The sequence below is a fragment of the Mauremys mutica genome, chromosome 7, assembly GCF_020497125.1.
Source record: "Mauremys mutica isolate MM-2020 ecotype Southern chromosome 7, ASM2049712v1, whole genome shotgun sequence".
In the NCBI taxonomy this organism is placed as follows: domain Eukaryota; kingdom Metazoa; phylum Chordata; order Testudines; family Geoemydidae; genus Mauremys; species Mauremys mutica.
The window spans coordinates 129349606-129369243 of NC_059078.1; the positions used below are offsets into that span (position 1 = coordinate 129349606).

The 19638-nt window shown below is 48.8% G+C and overlaps 1 protein-coding gene across 10 annotated transcripts in view; it reads right to left on the minus strand.

Moving 5' to 3' along the window:
• The window catches only part of ENTPD1 (ectonucleoside triphosphate diphosphohydrolase 1), a 106874-nt gene that overhangs the window by 22712 nt on the left and 64524 nt on the right, over positions 1–19638 (minus strand). Inside the window, exon 1 of one of the 10 annotated variants that reach the window (XM_045023045.1) lies at positions 83–163. The exons of the other annotated variants lie outside the window; for them this stretch is intronic. The gene's annotated coding sequence lies outside the window, so the exon portion shown is untranslated. Of the gene's footprint in view, positions 1–82; positions 164–19638 lie in introns of those variants that run through there. 10 annotated transcript variants of the gene reach the window in all.

Below are 19638 nucleotides of genomic sequence, written 5' to 3' on the forward strand. Positions count from 1 at the left end.
TCTGCAGCTCCACCTGGCCCTGTCTCTTCCTGCCCCCACCAGCCCCTTCTCCCCTCCCAGCCCTTTCTTCCCCTTGGAGTACCTCACTGAGGAGCATCCTGGCTCTGCCACCAGATCCCAGTCAAGTTGGTCCTGCTGGTGGCTTGTGACGCTCTCCCAGAAGTGGCAATAGGTTCCTAGCAGCCCTCCTCTTGTGGGTGGAGCAGCCCCTGTGGAGGTAGAGGCTGCTGGGCTTCCCCTCAGTAGCTGTTTCTCCATTGTAGGGAAACACCTCCTTGCCACAGCTAGAAACAGCTGTACAGGAGAAGCCAAGATGCTCATGTGAGCAGCAAGTGCTCTGCTGACCCAGTTTGAGCTGCCCTGGGGCACCTTATTCACTTAAATTCTTGAATACTGTGCGGTGCCCTGCAAACACCACTCAGCCCTGTACTGGTATGGGGCAGTGCTGCACCCACTGCTGCCCACGTGACTCAGGCACTTGGGCTTTCCCCAGAGCATACAGTCGATTTGGAAACCCTAACGATACAGGTTGGTGTAAACTCATGACCCATGTCAACTCAGCAACCCCACAGTGCCGGAGATCTGCTCTTTCACCCTGCACTTCCAGCATAAGTGAAACAGCGTCATACATGGTCACAGCTAGTACATCATTGCCCCCTCCCCAACCCAATGTTGGAATCCAGCCCAGCTGGTCAGGCATCAAGCACCTCACCCCAGAGATTGGAGCCCAGCCCAGATGTTCAGGCATCCCTGCCTTTGCTTCTAATTTTGGTCTCTGTTTTTGCAGGGTCTCCTGCTGGCTCAGTTCAGCCATTGGGTCAGGTCCCAGAACAAAACAGGATCCAATGGCTTTTCTGGTTCCAAGTTAGTTATCAGCGAGAATGATGCTGGCAAGGCTGATGAGTGATTCTGCCGCGAGGACCTCACTGCATTCAGAGAAATGAGCCAGGACAGAGACGTCCCTGACATGGGAACTGGTCAGGGAAAGCAGGACTGTTCCCCTCAGTGTATAGGCCAAGAACTCAGGGAAGATAAGAGAGCCCCGTCAAATATCATGAATACCTGAAATCCCTGATCAGCAGGGAATCCTGCTCCGGGTGCAAGGCCCCCTGCCCAGCTCACAGCTACTTTCCCACTAAATATTGATGGAAAGACAAACTGGTCATGTCTCAAGCAAACCAGAAAACCAGCTGTAAACAAAGGCATCTTGCATGTGATACAGAATCAGTACGCTAGTGGCTCGGGAACAATGTTCCTGCACTTTTCAGTGCTATTGTCCTCACAAAAACAACGAGGAGTCCTTGTGGCACCTTAGAGACTATCACATTTATTTGGGCATAAGCTTTTGTGGGCTAAAACCCACTTCATCAGATGCATGGAGTGAAAAATACAGTAAGCAGTATATAATAATATGGAGATATAGCTATCTCATAGAACTGGAAGGGACCCTGAAACATCATTGAGTCCAGCCTCCTGCCTTCACAGGAGGACCAAGTACTGTTCCTGACAGATTTTTGCCCCAGATCTCTAAATGGCCCCCTCAAGGACTGAACTCACAACCTTGGGTTTAGGAGGCCTATGTGCAAACCACTCTGTGTGTGTGTGTTTATATATATATATATATATAAAAATAAATACACACACACACACGCACAGATGGGAGTTGCCTTACCATGTGGGGGGTCAGTGCTAATGAGGCCAATGCAATCAAGGTGGCCGTCGCCCATTTCCAACCATTGACAAGAAGGGGTGAATATCAAGAGAGGGAAAATTACTTTTTGTAGTGACCCATCCACTCCTAGTCTCCTGAACTTAAAAAAAAAGTCAGGACTACACCCCCAAAAAGAAATGTCCTGCTATGGGCCAACCTGGCTTAGTCTGCACCAGGACTTGCTTTTAAGAGCGGTCTCAGGCCTTGAGCTTGTAGCAGGTGCTAACATGAAGGTGCAGAGGGAGGAGGAACTCACCTGTTACAGGTGCCAGCATTTCCCAGACAATGACCTGAAAGGCTGTTCTAAAGTCCCATACTAATATTTAAAAGGGGAGCTCTGCCAGTACTGAAAGAGACTTCACCTGAGTGGGTGGCAGGTACTTGGAATCAATCTCTGCTTCTGCAATTCAGCTCAACCATCCAATAACCCAATAGGGTATTGGGGGGAAGTATAGCGTGAACCTCTCTCCACTCACCATGAATTACAGGACCTTTGTGCAGGATACAACACACACAAAACTCTGATTAACATGTAATGCTTTCCTTCATGAGTCCACATTTAAGAGCTGATTTTTGCTCTTAGACCTGAATGCCAGTAGCCAAGGCACAAGGGGTCACATCCTGGCTCATGCTATGGGCCCCGTGCACTCCTGTGGTGATGAACAGAGTCTGTAAAACTGGTGTAACCAGCCAAATGATGAGTCTCTAGTGTGCGGGAAACCTTGGAGGGTGAAGAGCAGATGTAACTAGGCGCAGGTCTACATTTAAACACTACAGCGGCATAGCGCTTCAGTGAAGATACCGCTACACTGACAGGGGAGTTTCTCCCATTGGCATAGTTAATTCACTTCCATGAGAGGCAGTAGCTATGGCAAGGGGAGAAACCCTACCATTGCCATAGTGCTGTCGACACCTGGAGTTAGGTCGGTATAACCGTGTCATTCAGGAGTTTGGATTTCACACCCCTGAACAGCATAGTCAAACTGATGTAAGTTTGTAGTGTAGACATGGCCTAGCTCTTTGCCACACTCCCTTGAAACCTCCAATATGGTGAAGGAGGGTGTAGGCTGGAAGAGATGGAATAGCCCAAAGAGCAAAGGCACTTAAGCAGTCCTTGCTGGCTGTCACCAGCGGGCTCAAATTAGGCTGATGCCCTGCTTAAAGTGAGGCTATTCTAACTTTTGGGGGTGCTGAAACAAGCCCTAGGCAGTCCCAGTATTGAGGGGATGTAAGAATGGTGCACAGCCATATAAGCGCCCTCATGTTCTGGGCCAGGAACTGCTCAGCCAAGCCCAAGGACTGGGCCAAAGACCTGTGTTTCAGTTCAGATGCCCTCCACTGGAAAATTGTCACACTAACAATTACCAGCACAACTCTGAACGAATATATCTGCTTTGGTATGGCAGAAGAGATGCTACCCCTTTCTCTGCATGCTCACATCAAGTGGGCCCTGGCTATCCAGGGAGTCACAGCTAGGAATAATTAGTCACATTTTATTAAGAAAAACAGCACACCTAATTGTTAAGACAGGAAACCCCTGGCAATCACACAGTCTGGTGCCCAGGAGTCTTGGGGTAATGCTAGGGAATGAGGAAGGCGTTCCTGTGAACCCCACCTAGCGACTGGGAGTTCATGGAGCTCCTCACTAGCATATACAAGAGGAGCTGCTTACTGATGGCCCAGTGGACCGCTTGTTTTGGGCAGCAACAAAAGGGTTGGGAGCTTATCAAGTGGCTTCCTTCTATAGGGTGGGAAGTACTTGCGGCTGCCTGTGCAGTTACTGTGGCCTGCAGGATGTTATGTATTCTTGGAGTTCCTAAAGCCTATCTGATTAGGTGAGAAATATCTAAAGGCTGAGAACCCATTGACTGTGACCTGCCCAGAAAGGCAGCCAAGCAGACATGAAGTCTAGCAGCCTAGGAATGTTCCACATTGCAAAGGGTTATCTTCCATTACATCTCCAAAGCAATGAGTAGGGATTTACCTGCTCTGCTGCCACACTCATCGGTGAGAACACGGGAGTCAGTCTACGAAATTCCTCAGCAAGGAGTCATTGCAACAGCTCAGAGTCCATGTAGTTCCTGCAGTCTATCCACTGGCACAGCTAAGGCTGACCAAATGGACAAAGACATATGGAGCCTAATTCTGACCAGGTGTATATGGGTGAATACTGTAAGTCAATGGAGAGTACATCCGTGCTGGCTCTAGGCACCAGCAAACCAAGCAGCTGCTTGGGGCAGCCCATTTGCAGGGGCGGCAGCTAGCAGGGATCAAGCCTGGGAGCTGAGAACCAACAGGGGGCCCTGGGAGCTGTAGTTCCTTGGTTAGCTCCCTGCCTATAGAGCCAGCCCTGGAGCAGGGAGTATGGTAGCTGAAACCTCATGCTGCAGCTTGAGCTCACTGCTAGAGTGGGATGGCACTGTGAATGGGGAACAAGTGTGCCCAAGGAGTAGACGGCTTTGGCCCAGATATCCCCTTCAGAAGACATCCCCAGACTGGCTTAGGGATACTGGTGTGACCTCACCTTGCAGCCCCCAAAGAAGGAATTGGGTGGACTAAATGGACAGTGCCCCTCTGTATCTGAAGCCTAGCAAGGGAGGTACGTGGATCCCACTAGAATTTAAAATGAAAAGTGAGGGCGGGGAGGCTCTGCTGGACCTGGGCAGCTTTAGATACAGTACCAGGCACTTAGGAGGATTTCCACTTCTGAGCCATGGAAGCAGAAATTGTCTTTTCCTTTCCAGATTTAGCTAATATTCAGAAAGGGAATCTAGCACCTGCCTTCCAGATTTGAACACCTCAAAATTCAGGAGTGCTCAAGCTCAATTTGGGCAGCTGTTACTACATTTCTCCCAAATCAAATATACTGATCCACTGTAATTTGCTGTAGAAAAAGTAGATAAAATTAAGCAAGAAATGCTTCCCAGTGGTTTTTAGGACTGGAATTGCTATTTTCAACAGCCATTGCTGCTGCTGCTTTTTTTTTTTAAGTTGTTTAAAAGGAAGACAGTGATATTGCATTGGCAAATTCCCCATAGAAACAAAGAGTGGAACAAAAGAATAATAAAGGCACCTTGTCTTTTTCTCATTTATGGAGGACAGTCTTATAATATGCATCCAGATATCCTCCAATCACACACGCTGAAAATTGTTCCACTTTACTCCAGTTCTGTAACCATATGGGAACCAATCCTGTCTGTGTTCTGTGCACATCCAAAATTCCTGCTGAATGACTTTCCCTGGGAGCAAGTCACCAGTGACCCAGGGCTGGGGCAGAAGGAGGGTGCAGGTGGGGGAGGGGGAGGAAGAGCCCAGGGCTGGGGCAGCAGGGGGTGCGGGTGGAGGGGGCAGAGCCCAGGGCTGGGGTAGCAGGGGGTGGGGGGGCACTGGTGGGGAAGAAGGGGGGTGCCCAGAGCTGGTGCAGTACGGGGGGTGTGTGAGCCCAGGCCTGGGGTGCCAGGGGGTGCGGGTGGGGGGGGGAAAAGCCCAGGGCTGGGGCAGCAGGGGGGTGCGGGAAGGGGGAGGCCCAGAGCTGGGTCAGCAGGGGGTGCAGGTGGGGGGGGGAGAACCCAGGGTTGGGGCAGCAGGGGGGTGCGGGGGGGAGCCCAGGGCTGGGGTGGGAGCAGCCAAATTTTATTTTGCTTGGGGTGGCAAAAAACCTAGAGCCGGCCCTGAGTACCTCAAGTGTGGATTTGGCCCATTGAGTCTGCAAACATTTACTAAGGTTCATGGTGTTCCTGAGGCAGAGGAAGATGCCAGCTGCTGAAAAATCAGCGCCTCTAATCCATCATGGGGGTGCACAGAGGGTAGTCACATTATCCTCCTGTGACAGGCAGAAGTGAGATACTGTAACTGCAAATTCTGCTCTACAAAAATCATATAACCTACCCAGTATGTAGAACCTCCATCAGCTTCTGAAGTGCCTCAGTCAAAACACACCAGGAACTTGCCTTGCCTCAAACTCACTGTGATCAAAACCTGCAGATTCCAAGTTCATAAATACACTCAATTCTCAAATGAACCAAAACTCCTTCATTTATCAGCTCCCTCCGGAAGTCTGCTTCACCCCAGATATAATCCCAAAACCTGTCCCCCTGACTCCATCTCCTCTTCTTATTCACTCTTAATCTCTCTCTCTCTCTCATCTGCCTCCTTTCTTTCCTTCAAACATGCTGTCATCTCCCACACCTTAAAAAAATCTTTGTGGGACCCCTCCTGACTTCCTGAATAGATTCTTCAGCAAAAATGATCAGCAGTGAAATAGTTAATTAAAAAAATTAAGTCATCATTGTCTTTCAGAGTCAACACCTACAGAGCTGAATAGGACATTTCACACCTCGCAGAACTATAGTCTTTGGCTCCCTGTAGATTCAAGATCACATCACTGAACTACTTTACTAGCTATTGTAGCAACTAAAGCCCAAAACTATGAGTTATTGCTATTTAGGAATTGCCCAGGTATTAAGGCCTTTTCTAAAAGACAGAACAGAGGGCTGAGAGAACAAAAACTCAAGATCTAGTGGCTAGATTTCTTCTATAAGTCTGAAGAAATTCCGTGTTGCTACAGCCTTTTGCAAGACAGTGAAGCTAAAGAAACTTGACTTCCCCTTTTTACCTGTCTATGAGTGAAAGAATTAAAAATCCTATTAATTTATCAAACATCAATGTTATATGTGCCAGATACAGAATGAGGAACTTTAAACTGGACATTTCAGCAGCTAGCAGTGTTGATGGAGAAACTGCAACTTGAGCAAGCATAACTGCAAAACTGGCCAAGGGATGCACCAGAAAAGAGCCTGTGGAAAGCAACTTGCAGAGATAAGTTGGTGTCTGGAGCAAGCCAGCCCAAGGTATCCCCAAGATGGTTCTACAAACAGCTATGGCCTAACTTTTCTTATACAAGCTTGTGTGACAAGATGTGTTGCACAAAAGAGACTAGAAAGTTCTGGTTCCAGTTGCAAGAATTCAAAAGCTGATGTCTCTTTCCTGATTGGATGATGAGAGGACTACTCTCCTTTTGGCTGGACATTTGGAAGCTTTGGAAGAAGTATGGATCGCCATCTGATTGGTCCACGACAGCACCTCCAAGAAAAGGAATCAACTTGGGCCACCCAGCAGATATAGGATAAAATAGTCTGTCTCCTTCAGCATATCACTCCCTGAAAGCTGAAGAAGCCTGGAAGAGAGTAGTCTGAGGTCCTGGGCTGGCTACCCGGGAGTCCTCCTGGTGACATCAAGTACCAGTCTCAGGCAGGCGCCTGTAACTGGTCTCTTTCTATTTTCCAGCAGTTCAGGATGTCCATCAGCTCACTGGGAAAAGACTATAGTTATGTCTGTGTTTGAAGTGTCAACTTCTGCTCTGAACAATAACTGAGATGAAAGCTGACTGCTGAGCAAAGAGCTGGTGCTAAGTAACACACAATCTGTCTCTTGGCCTAAATCAGTCTGCTGACCACTTCCTGAAACAGAGTGCCTAATTAGTGAGGAAGTGGACATGCTTTGGTATGTTTTTTAGAGATTGCCACAGAGTTACAGTGTGCATCCTTGTTTTGTGACAGGTTCCAGTCAAGACTTAGGGTGACCAGGTGTCCGGTTTTCAACCGGAACACCAGGTCAAAAAGGTACCCTGGCAGCTCTAGTCAGCACCACCGACCGGGCCGTTAAAAGTCCAGTTAGCGGTGCCGCGGTGCTAAGGCAGGCTAGTCCCTACTTATCCTGGCTGGCACCGTGCTGCACTCCGGAAGTGGCCAGTAGGTCCGGCTCCTAGGCGGGAGGTGGGGCATGGGGCTCCATGCGCTGCCCCCGCCCCGAGCACCAGTTCCACACTCCCATTGGCCGGGGGAACTGGCCATTGGGAGCTCGGGGGGGGGCGGTGCCTGCAGGCGAGAGTGGCACATGGAGCCTCCTGGCCCCCCCGCCTAGGACCCAGACCTGCTGGTTGCTTTCATGGCGCATGCACCGCGGTGCCAGCCAGGACAGGCAGGCAGCCTGCCTTAGCCCTGCTGACTGGGAGCCACCCGAGGTAAGCCTGAGCCTCAACCCCCTGCCCTAGCCCTGAGCGCCCCCCAAACCCAGAGCCCCCTCCTGTACCCCAAACCCCTCATCCCCAGCCCCACTGCAGAGCCTGCACCCCCAGCCCGAAGCCCTCACCACCCCTGCACCCCAACCTGCTGCCCCAGCCCAGAGCCTCCTCCCACACCCTGAACCCCTCATCCCCACCCCCACCCCAGAGCCCTCACCCCCTCCTGCACTCCAACCCCCTGCCTCAACCCACAGCCCTCTCCTGCACTCCAAATCCCTCAGACATCCCCTCCAGCCTGAAGCCCCCTCCTGCACCCCAAACCCCTCATCCCCAGCCCCAACCCAGAGCCCTCACCCCCTCCCACACCTCAACCCCCTGCCTCAACCCACAACCCCCTCCCACACTCTAAATCCCTTGGCCCCACCGCCCAGCCTGGAGCCCCTTCCTGCACCCCAGACCCCTCATCCCCAGCCCCACCCCAGAGCCTGCACCCCCAGTTATAGCCCTCACCCCCTCCCGCACCCCAACCCCCTGCCCCAGCCCAGTGAAAGTGAGTGAGGGTGGGGGAGAGCAAGCCACCAAGGGAGGGGGAATGTACTGAGTGGGGGGCAGCACCTCAGGGAAGGGGCAGGGCTAGGGTGCTCAGTTTTGTGCAATTAGAAAGTTTGCAGCTCTATCAAGACTGCTGTAAAGTAGCTTTAAAACTGAACAAGTTCCTGTTTCTAACTAGGATTATAAACACTACACTATAGACTGTCTACTACAGTTAATGGTTTCATACTGTCTTTAAGTTCTCGGTATATATTGACATAAAATGAGACCAAGTGTGCAAGCTTTTTGTACTGGGCCCTGTCTCTACCAAGACAAGGTGGGTGAGGTAATATCTTTGACTGGGCCAATTTCTGTTGGTGAGAGAGACAAGAGCTCTGTGCAAGCTGGAAAGCTTGTCTTTCTCATCAACTGAAGTTGGTCCAGTCAAAGATATTACCTCACCCATCTGATCTCTCTAATATTCTGGGGCCAATATGGCTCCACCAACACTCAGTCTAGACGATCTGTAAGAAATGTAGGAGTTTATTTTAGGTAGTTAGGAGTGTTAGATAGACATTGGGCGAATATCATTCTGTGAGAAATACATTATAAAGGACTGACTATTATAGATAAGGGAAGGAGACCTTGGTGAATTGGCATGTAAGTAACTGACCAAATTGTTTTGTAACCTAGTTTTGAATTGTTTTTCCTCAGCTGGAGTTAATAATAAATTGGCACAAGTGAGGCCCTATTTGAGGGACTCTTAGTCAAAAATCTAAACAAAGTCACCTTCCCAAGCTAGTAATTGAGTATAAATGTTATTTTCTATTGTGATTGTGTGATTTCATTCTGAAAAAACTTGAATGATTATAAATTGACCAACTTTCTAGTCTGTTTGCACCAAATCATAGTCCACTACTATTTTTGTGGTCTTACATTCTTCTGTACTATTAGTTGCTGTGGTTAAGGATAATCAATAAAACTTAACACAACTAAATTCAACTCTCAAGTCTTTTTCTTTCAAAATTAAAAGAACCCTCTAGGATAAGTATAAAATTAAAGTGATCTTAAATTTGGTTAAGGAAATAGATCTGTGTTGTAAAGAAAGGCCCTGAGTAGCAAGTAGAAGGAAGGCCTTGAAAATAATGAGTTGCCAGGCCAGAAGGAATGAAGTAGGGAGGATGTCTTGTTCAAAGAATAACTAATGAGATAAAGGGAAGTTTCTAAAAAGAAGCCTCTGACTGATGGGGGTGACTGTAGATTATTTTATATAAGAGAAAAGCAACTTAGGCCTGGTCTACACTGGGGGGGGGGGTTTCGAACTAAGGTACGCAAGTTCAGCTATGCGAATAGTGTAGCAGAACTCGAACTACCTTAGTTCGAACTACTTACCTGTCCTGACGGCGTGGGATCGAAGTCCGCGGCTCCCCCATCGACTCCGCCACCGCCGTTCGCGGTGGTGGAGTTCCGGAGTCGACGGGAGCGCGTTCGGAGTTCGATATATCGCGTCTAGATGAGACGCGATATATCGAACTCCAAGAAGTCGATCGCTACCCGCCGACCTGGGCGGGTAGTATGGACGTACCTTTATAAAGAGCCAGCATGGCCCTTCCCAACCCCACACACTAGTGTTAAAGCCTGTGTGAGCCCAGAGAAACTGTGGGGCAGCAAGGAGGGAGGAAAGGCCTTGGGGAGAAAGGTGGTTGTAAATCTTATCTGGATTAAGACTGGAAATAAGATTGAACTGTCTCCAATTTCGTTTTCATCTGAAGTCAGTGCTCAGCCATGACATCACTTGTTTGTTAAAGTGAATAAAAAGTAAACTCTTAGAGGGTCCATTGCTAACACCTGCCTGCCCACGTTGGAACCGACCAGGATGGTCTAAGGACCCCTGGGTTTAGCCTGTTTGTAAGTATCGTGGCTCAAATGCTTATAAATGTTTTGTTACTGTTTGGAGGTAGTATATTGCTTATTAGTTAGGCTTTTTAGGCATGTTTAGAGCAAATGTATGAATACCATTTGGCCTTCTTGATTTAATAAAGGAATTTCTAGTTAAATTGATGTTTGGTAATTTCCCATATCAATATTAATAATTTCAAATATTATTAATCCAACAAACACTAAGAAACTTGGTACAGGTAATCAGCTAAGCAGTTGCTTAACTAAGATTGGTTTATACTCAAACTTTCTTACAATGTTTGGGAGATTTTATTCACAACTATAGGGGCCACATTCATTTAAAAATATTTTGTAAGTTCAAATTCTGGAGCATGATTCTGCAACAGGTTTTATGGCTGTGAAACAGAACAGTACATGGGGCTCTGTCCTTAGATTTAATCTCACTGGAGCAGGGACTGTGCTTGTAAATGTGTCACAAATGTGTTTTAACACAGCCAAATGCAGTACATCTAGGAACTAAGACTGCAGGTTATTCCTACAGCAGAGGTTCTCAAACTGGTTTGTGGACCACCAGTGGTCTGCGAGCTCCATTCAGGTGGTCCGCAGATAGTTCCCTCTAAGGTGCACGCCTGGGTGGCCGCACACGAGAGAATGAAGGGCCACCCACCTAATTAGTGGAGTCATGGAGGCGTGGCTCCACTAATTAGGTGCCTGGACCATGGAGAAAATGCACATGTAAAGTGAGGTGATAGCCTTGGGGGGAATAGGGGGTAGGTGGGAGTGGCAGTGGGGTGAGAAAAGGGGGTGGAAAGAATTTGGGATGTGCACGGCTGCGGCGGCCAGAGAAAGAGGTGACTTTCCCCAGCTCCAGGGCTGCGGCTGCCAGAGAGAGACTCCCCTCCTTCCCAGCCTCAGCTCTGCGATTGCTGTGGTGGGGGAGAGAGGGCACATCCATCGCATTAGAAAGGTAACACTACTGATATTAAAATATGAATTGTGTGCTTTTATTTGTAGAACAAAAAACGTTAATTATTATTAAGTTTTTTTTATATAGCACTTTTATCCAAAGTGCTTTACAACAGTTAGCTAACAGTACAAACAACATTTGGAAAGATCATTAAGTGGTCCACCAAGACCCTCAGCAATTTTCAAGTGGTCCACGAAAGAAAAATTTTAAGAACCACCGTCCTACAGGATGGGAGCCTGTGTCTTGGAAAGCAGTGACTCAGAGAAGGTCATCGCAGACATTTACCGGTACTTCCACATGAGCTCTCATTGCAATGCAATGGCAGAAAGAGCTAATGTTGTTCTTGGATGTATAAAAAGAAGACTATCAAGTAGAAGTAGGAAGTGATCTTACCTCTGTACACACCATTTTAAAGACCACTACGAACATAGTGTGTCCAGTTCTGGGATCTGCACTTCAAGAATATGGAAATACCAGAGAGAGTTTAAAGGAGGGCCACAAAAGTGATCCAGGGGCTGGAAAATAAACCTCATGATGGGAAGCTAAAGGAACTAAACTTAATCAATTTATTGAAGAGATGGTTGAAAGGTGACTTGAGCACAGTACAGAACAGAGGTACTTCCACATGGAAGAGAGATCTGATAGCAAGGGGTTTTTCAACCTTGCTGTCAAAGGCATAACAAGATCCAGTGGCCGGAAGTTGAAGTTAGGCTAATTCAGCCTTGAAATAAAATGTGAGTTCCTAGCAGTCAGAGTGAGTACACATTGGAACAGCTCACTGGGGAGGTGGTGGATTCACCATCACTTGGAGTCTTTGAAATGAGATTCGATTTTTTAAAAACAGTTTATTTTAATCCATCATCTGCAAGAAACAAGCCTGTTTGTCAGTGAGACCCTGACAATGTGACACCTGTGGCTCAGGAGGCTGCAGATCCACAGTGGCTCTAAATCAGGCAGATGGGGTGCAGCAATCACCATATGCTCACGTTCACGCAGCGTTCCATACCCCTGCTCTTTCTGTCGTGCGACTGTTGCAAGCACATGCACACAGCACTGCGTTGGGCACCAGAGCAGCCCATGGACCCTTCTGTTACATTCAGAGCTGTGATTGGGGCCTGGGCCTGGGATGGAGAAAAATTTATTTTAGGCTGCTTTTTTCTCTCTTGTGTAAGTGGGGCAGGATCCCACGTGTCCCAAGGCAGAATTAACAGCACTGTCTGATCCTCCTGAACCGTGAGCTACTGCTGCTTGGCTAGCCAGATGTTGGCTCTCTGATTGTTATTAACCACTGTGGATATTAGGGTATAAGGGCCATGGTATCTGTGCACATCATCGGAGACCCTGGGCAGAGAGCCGGCAGCAATCCTGCAAGCCCAAGAATGCTTGTAACGGCAAAAGCCGAGAGGCCCCAGTTCCTGAAATGAAGGAACAATCAGGCTCTCCCTCTCCCTCCCCCACCCCCATAGCAGATTGTGCAGCCTGGAAGTGGGCATACTGGGGCTTTGTGCTCAGTGTGGAATCCCATGTTTTGTGTGTGTGCTGGCAGCGAGGAGACAGTTTGTTTCCGATGAAGTGATGTCATGGAGGTTACAGACAGGACTTCCCTGTGACCCAGCCAGGACATTCTGACAATCTCCCCATTCATTGCATCAGCACCAAGCAAATTCCTTCCATCTGGAGACATTCCCACTAAATCAGTCTCTGCTTCAACAGCACAGACAGCTCAGACCATTAGATAGCCGCCCCAGCTGCACTTCCCAGCTTGTTTACATGGAGCGAAGGGGACATCAGATATACTGACCTTCTTCCCAGCCTCATGCAAAGCATGAGTAATTGTACTTTGCACGAAAAATCTAAGAGATGGCAAGGGAAAAGGAACTATCCCCACCATTCAGCACTGAGCAGCTGCACACGTGTTCTGCTACTACAGGCTATGAAGCCCTTTCGCATCACCTACATGGAGAGTTAAGGGCTGTGGATCTGGCCAGTCACTAAACCTTCCTGTGTGGAGTTCCCCTCCATGACCCCTGCCCTACAGAGAAAGCACAATGATCCTGCTGGTTAGAGCTACCACAACTGAGGAAGGAGGGGAGCATTTGCCCTTAAAGCAGCTGTTTCATTCTGACTCAACCTTCCCCCTTTACATTGGATCACGAGATATTCCAAAGCAGACTGCAAAGAGTTATAAAAGGATCTCACAAAACTGGGTGACTGAATTTCATCTGCTATTTTGTTGTCCAATATTGATAAATGCAAAGTAATGCACATTGGAAAACAGTCCCAACTACACATATAAAATGATAGGGTTTAAATTAGCTGTTACCACTCAAGAGAGAGATCTTGGAGTCATTGTGGATAGTTCTCTGAAAACATATGTTCAATGTGCAGTGGCAGTCAAAAAGGTTAACAGAATGTTGGGAATCATTAGGAAAGGGATAGATAAGACAGAGAATATCATATTGTCTCTATATAAATTCATGGTACACCTACATCTTGCATACTGCATGCAGATCTGGTCACCCCCATCTCAAAAAAGATATACTGGAATTGGAAAAGGTTCAGAAAAGGGCAACAAAAATGATTAGGGGTATGAAACAGCTTCCATACGAGGAGAGATTAATAAAACTGGGACTTTTCAGCTTGGAAAAGACACGACTAATGGGGGATATGATAGAGTCTATAAAATCATGACTGGTGTGGAGAAAGTAAATAAGGAAGTGTTATTTACTCCTTCTCGTAACAGAAGAACTAAGGGTCACCAAATTAAATTAATAGGCAGCAGTTTTAAAACAAACAAAAGGAAGTATTTCTTCACACAATGCACAGTCAAGCTGTGGAACTCCTTGCCAGAGGACGTTGTGAAGGCCAAGACTATAACAGGGTTCAAAACCCCCCCAAAAGCTAGATAATTTCCCAGAGGACAGGTCCATCAATAGTAGTAGCCAGGATGGGCAGGGATGATATCCCTAGCCTCTGTTTGCCAGAAGCTGAGAATGGGTGACAGGATGGATCACTTGATTACCTGTTCTGTTCACTTCCTCTGGGGCATCTGCCATTGGCCACTGTCGGAAGACAGGATACTGGCTTAGATGGACCTTTGGGTTAACCCAATACGTTTGTTCTTATTCCCAGCCATAAAGGCCAGACATTTCATTTTTCAATTAAATCTTAGACACTGCCGAAGCTGATGGTCCCATCAGGAAGTGCTGGCACGAGGAACTGCCACAGACCAGCGCAATCCAAACACTACTTCAATCCCAGCAGTGCATCCAACTGCAGCGTTCCCTGGCACTGGCAATATGCAATCACTGTGCAGTGATTAGACATTTCACTTCCTTCACCAACCCTCCCACCACCCAGGGCCAGCTCCAGACCCCAGCGCGCCAAGCGCACGCTTGGGGCGGCATGCCGCAGGGGGCGCTCTGCCTGTCGCCGGGAGGGCGGCAGGTGGCTCCGGTGGACCTCCCACAGGCATGCCTGCGGAGGGTCTGCTGGTCCCACAGCTTCGGTGGACCTCCCGCAGGCATGCCTGTGGATGCTCCACCGGAGCCGCGGGACCAGCAGACCCTCCGCAGGCACGTCTGCAGGAGGTCCACCGGAGCCGCGGGACCAGCAGACCCTCCGCAGGCACGTCTGCAGGAGATCCACTGGAGCCGCGGGACCGGCGACCGCCAGAGCGCCCCCCGCAGAGTGCCGCCGTGCTTGGGGCGGCGAAATTCCTAGAGCTGCCCCTGCCACCACCAAACATCCTCTCCTGCCTTAAAAAGACCCTGGTGCCACGAGCCACCTGCCAAACCTCAGCAATGCAGACTCTCCCCAGGGCCAGGCATTCCGGTACGTGCGATGCAAATGTGCTAACTAATAATGGGGCTCCCCACTCTCCTCCTCCCATGAGTCTTTGCTTATTAAGAAATTCTCAGCTACCCAAAATGCCTCAGGCAACAAAATACAAAGAGCAGAAGCCTGTGCTGATGAGCACAGAGAAGGAGTTGCATGAGGAGAGCCCTAGAGAGATTTCTTCATGCACAGACAGTTTTCCTCTCTTAAGTTTCACTTCCCATCAGAACAGGAAACTGTAGCAAACTGGCTGCAGAACTACAAACAGGATGGGAGGCTGGCCCAGCCTGGGGAGAGCATGTCCTATGGGCAAAGTCACTTTCTGTTCCGGCCAGTGTGTGGAGATGGGTAAGACGGGGAGGGGTGCATATTCTCTGGGCATAACTATCTCTGGCTCTGTGCACGTGAAGAGGAGGATACATACCCTGGGCGCAGCCATTGGGTTCATCTGCGCAGGGGGAAGGCATCATAAAGCACTTCCTATGCCTGTGGTTTCCAGTCACATTTCTGCTTTTCTTTGTTTTCATGGTTTGTGTGTCAGGCCCTTAGAAAGCCATGTGAGTTGCTCTCCCTCAACATGGATGGCAGGGACTCATTTTGGAGAAAACTCTAGAAACATCTGAGCTGCCACTAGTTCTAGCAAATAAAGCAAATAGCCACTTGTAGTTGGTATAGAACAGCAACCTCATTTCCATATGGTCTCCATTTCTGTATGTTCTGGGACAAAAAGTTAAGGATGTACAAGAAGGAGCAGAGAGAGCAATTTTGTGTTGTATTAACAGAGGCAGAGCATGTAAGTTAGAGGAGGTGACAGTACTGCTCTTCTCGGCGCTGGTTAGGCCTCAGCTGGAGAACTATGTCCAGTTTTGGTCACCAATGTATAGAAAGGATGTAGAGAAACTGGAAAGGATCCAGAGGTGAGCGACAAAGATGATCAAAGGGATGAAATGCAAGTGATATCAGCAAAGGCTGAAGGAACTGGGTATGTTTAGTTTGGGGAAAGAGTAGATTAAGAGGGGGGACATGATAGCGGTTTTCAAATACTTGAGAGAACAAATTTTCTCTATCTTTGTGGCAAGAAAGGCTGCCATAAAAGAGAGCAGGACTAGAGGCAATAGGTTCAAACTACAGCACAGCAGATTTAAATTAAATCTCAGGAACATAAGGAGGGCCATATTGGTCAGACCAAAAGTCTGTCTAGCTCAGTATCCTGTCTTCTGACAGTGGCCAATGCCAGATGCCCCAGAGGGAATGAACAGAACAGGGAATCATCAAGTGATCCATCCCCTGTCACTCATTCCCAGCTTCTGGCAAACAGGGGACACCATTCCTGCCCATCCTGGCTAATAACCATTGATGGACCTATCATCAGAAAAAATCTTCCTAACTGTAAGAACAGTAGGACAATGGAACACAGGCACTGACTTTTCAAACTGCCGGAGAATGCTGGACCTTGTCCTTGAAAAACATCGTATAGGGCGATTCAGAGATAAGTGCCCTAATCTCAGAGACCCTTCAGGCAGACGTTATCACCACCAGGAATGACACCTTCCAGGAGAGCAGAAGAAGGGAACAGGAAGCCAAGGGCTCGAAGGGAGCTCTCGTGAGCTGCATCAGCACTAGATTCAGGTTCCACGGAGGGACGGGGCCTCGGACATGGGAATAGAGAGTCACTCCAGACCTTTCAAGAACCGGACCATCAGGTCATGAGCAAAGACCGACCTGCCCTGGAAGGGGGGGTGAAAGGCTGATAGAGTGGCCAAGTGGACCTTAATTGATGAAAGGGACATGCCCTGAAGCTTGAGATGCAGAAGGTAGTCAAGGACTGACTGCAAAAAAGCTTGCCTGACTAACCTAATTGCCTTCTATGAGGAGATAACTGGGTCTGTGGATGAGGGGAAAGCAGTGGATGTGTTATTCCTTGACTTTAGCAAAGCTTTTGATACGGTCTCCCACGTATTCTTGCCAGCAAGTTAAAGAAGTATGGGCTGGATGATTGGACTATAAGGTGGATAGAAAGCTGGCTAGATCATCGGGCTCAACGGGTAGTGATCAACGGCTCCATGTCTAGTTGGAAGCCGGTTTCAAGTGGTGTGCCCCAAGGGTTGGTCCTGGGGCCAGTTTTGTTCAATATTTTCATTAATGATCTGGATGATGGCGTGGACTGCACTCTCAGCATGTTTGCAGATGACACTAAACTTGGAGGAGTGGTAGATACGCTGGAGGGTAGGGATAGGATACAGAGGGACCTAGACAAATTAGAGGACTGGGCCAAAATAAACCTGATGAGGTTCAACAAGGACAAGTGCAGAGTCCTGCACTTAGGACGGAAGAATCCCATTCACTGTTACAGGCTAGGGACCGAATGGCTAGGAAGCAGTTCTGCAGAAAAGGACGTAGGGGTTACAGTGGATGAGAAGCTGGATATGAGTCAACAGTGTGCCCTTGTTGCCAAGAAGGCTAACGGCATTTTGGGCTGTATAAGTAGGGGCATTGCCAGCAGATCGAGGGATGTGATCATTCCCCTCTATTCGACATTGGTGAGGCCTCATCTGGAGTACTGTGTCCAGTTTTGGGCCCCACACTACAAGAAGGATGTGGAAAAATTGGAAAGAGTCCAGCGGAGGGCGACAAAAATGATTAGGGGGCTGGAGCACATGACTTATGAGGAGAGGCTGAGGGAACTGGGATTGTTTAAGTCTGCAGAAGAGAAGAATGAGGGTGGATTTGATAGCTGCTTTCAACTACCTGAAAGGGGGTTCCAAAGAGGATGGATCTAGACTGTTCTCAGTGGTACCTGATGACAGAACAAGGAGTAATGGTCTCAAGTTGCAGTGGGGGAGGTTCAGGTTGAATATTAGTAAAAAAACTTTTTCACTCAGAGAGTGGTGAAGCACTGGAATGGGTTACCTAGGGAGGTGGTGGAATCTCCTTCCTTAGAGGTTTTTAAGGTCAGGCTTGACAAAGCCCTGGCTGGGATGATTTAGTTGGGAATTGGTCCTGCTTTGAGCAGGGGTTTGGACTAGATGACCTCCTGAAGTCCCTTCCAACCCTAATGTTCTATGATTCTATGATTCTACCTTGGGTCGAGGCCCACCACGCGAACAGTTTTTATTTGGCCAGGTAGGTTGCTCTGGTGGAGTTCAATAGGACCTGCTGGACACAGGCCGGACACTCCTGCTCTTTGGCATACAACCATGCAACAACCAAGCTATCAGGTGCAGCGCTGCCAGGTTCGGGTGCAGGAGCCTGACATGGTTCTGGGATAGGAGATCTGGCCAGAAAGGCAGCTGCAGCGGGGCTGTCACTGACAGGTCCAGCAGCAAGCCGAACCAATGTTGGCGAGGCCAAACCGGGGCTATCAGGATCACTTTGCCCCTGTGCTGCTTGATCTTCATGAGGACTCTGTGGATCAATGGCACTGGTAGGAAAGCGTAGATCAGAGCCCCTGACCACAAGAGTAAGAAGGCGTCTGACAAGGAGCCCCTGTTGATCCCCAGAACTGAGCAGAACATATGGCATTTCCTGTTCTGGCGAGTCACAAACAAGTCCACTTGGGGAGATCTCCACTTTTGGAAGATCACGCTGACCACCTCGGGGTGGATAGACAATTGGTGGCGAGACGAGAAGGTTTTGCTGAGGCCATCTGCTATATGCTCCTGGTCCTCAGGAGGTGCACAGCCATGAGATGAATAGCATACTGTAAACACAAAGTCCCAGAGCCGGAGAGCTTCCCGGCAAAGGGCTGATGACCTGGCTCCGCCCTGCTTGTTGATATAAAACATCGTGATAGTATTGTCCATCAGGACTTGAACCATCTTGCCCTTCAAGTGGGACCAAAAAGCCTGACATATCAAGCGTACCACTCTGAGCTCCCTGACATTTATGTGCAGGGAGCGGTCGACCCATGACCAGCAGTCTTGTGTGCTGAACTCGCCCAGGTGGGCTCCCCAGCCTAGGTCTGAGATGTCAGAAACCAAGGGCAGCAATGGGGATGGGGCTGCAAAGGAAACTCCCTCCAACACCGATCTGGGGTCCAACCATCACACCAGTGATGACCGGATGTGGTCCAGCACCTTGACTACCAGGTCTAGGTTGTGCCTGTTGGGGATGTAGACCAATGCCAGCCATGCCTCCAGTGGCCAGAGATGGAGCCAGGCATTATGGACCACATAAGTATAGGATGCCATGTGGCCTAACAATGTCAGGTAAGTACGGGTGGTGGTGAGCGGGTGGCCCCTTACAGGGGAGATCACATCCGACATGGCTTGGAAATGAGCCTCCAGAAGGAAGGCTCTGCCCCACATGAAGTCTTTCAAGTCAGAGTGGTGTACCAGTCTCCTGGATCCAGGGAGGGGATGATGGAGGCCAGAGAAACCATGCAGAACTTCAACTCTTGAGATATTTGTTGAGTTGCCACAGGTCCAGAATGGGTTTTAGGAGTAGGAAATAGTGGGAGTAGAATCCTTTTTGGTATTAGGAAATAGTGGGAGTAGAATCCTTTCCCCCTCATTTCCCGAGGGATCTTCTCCATTGCCCCCAGTTGCAGGAGGTTGTCGACTTCCTGAACAAGGAGTCGCTCTTGAGAAGGGTCCCTGAAGAGGGATGGGGAAGAGAGAGGAGACAAGAATTGCAGGGTGTAGCCCAGAGATACCATTTATAGCACCCAAT